Source organism: Schistocerca serialis, chromosome 1 (assembly GCF_023864345.2).
Source record: "Schistocerca serialis cubense isolate TAMUIC-IGC-003099 chromosome 1, iqSchSeri2.2, whole genome shotgun sequence".
Lineage (NCBI taxonomy): Eukaryota > Metazoa > Arthropoda > Insecta > Orthoptera > Acrididae > Schistocerca > Schistocerca serialis.
In genome coordinates this window covers 141,909,488-141,910,062 of record NC_064638.1, presented here as the reverse complement: position 1 = coordinate 141,910,062, position 575 = coordinate 141,909,488, and the positions used below count along the sequence as shown (strand labels likewise).

The 575-nt window shown below is 51.1% G+C and overlaps 1 pseudogene; it reads right to left on the bottom strand.

The window, feature by feature from the left end:
* Positions 1-244: 244 nt before the first annotated feature.
* Positions 245-362, bottom strand: LOC126426753 (5S ribosomal RNA; annotated as a pseudogene).
* Positions 363-575: the final 213 nt, after the last annotated feature.

Below are 575 nucleotides of genomic sequence, written 5' to 3'. Positions count from 1 at the left end.
GGGCGTTATGCGCTCCGTTCTGCAATTGACGCCAGTTCAGAGAATCACTCCATCATCAGACCACATGAGGCCAACGGGACCATCCGATAGCCGTATCATCCTCAGCTGAGGAAGCGGATAGGAGGGACATGTGGTCAGCACACTGCTCTCCCAGTCGTTATGATGGTTTTCTTTGACCGGAGGAGCTACTATTCCGTTGAGTAGCTCCTCAATTGGCATCACGAGGCTGAGTGCACCCAAAAAATGGCAACAGCGCATGGTGGCCCAGATGGTCACCCATCCAAGTGCTGGCCACGCCTGACAGAGCTTAACTTCAGTGATCTGACGGAAACTGGTGTATCCACTGCAGCAAGGCCATTGCCAGGTCAGAGAAGAGCGCCTAAAATTTAGCTCTCGTCTTTCTCATAAGCGAACTCTCTCCCCACCTGGGTTCTTTCGTTCTCCACCTCACGGGTTTTTTCGACCAACAGGAGCGTTCCTCTTATTTTGTGGAAACCCTCTCTGCCAATCACAAGGGTTCTACCATTAAACTGCATGAAAATCACAGCACTTTACCCCTTTCTGGTGTGTTTCCA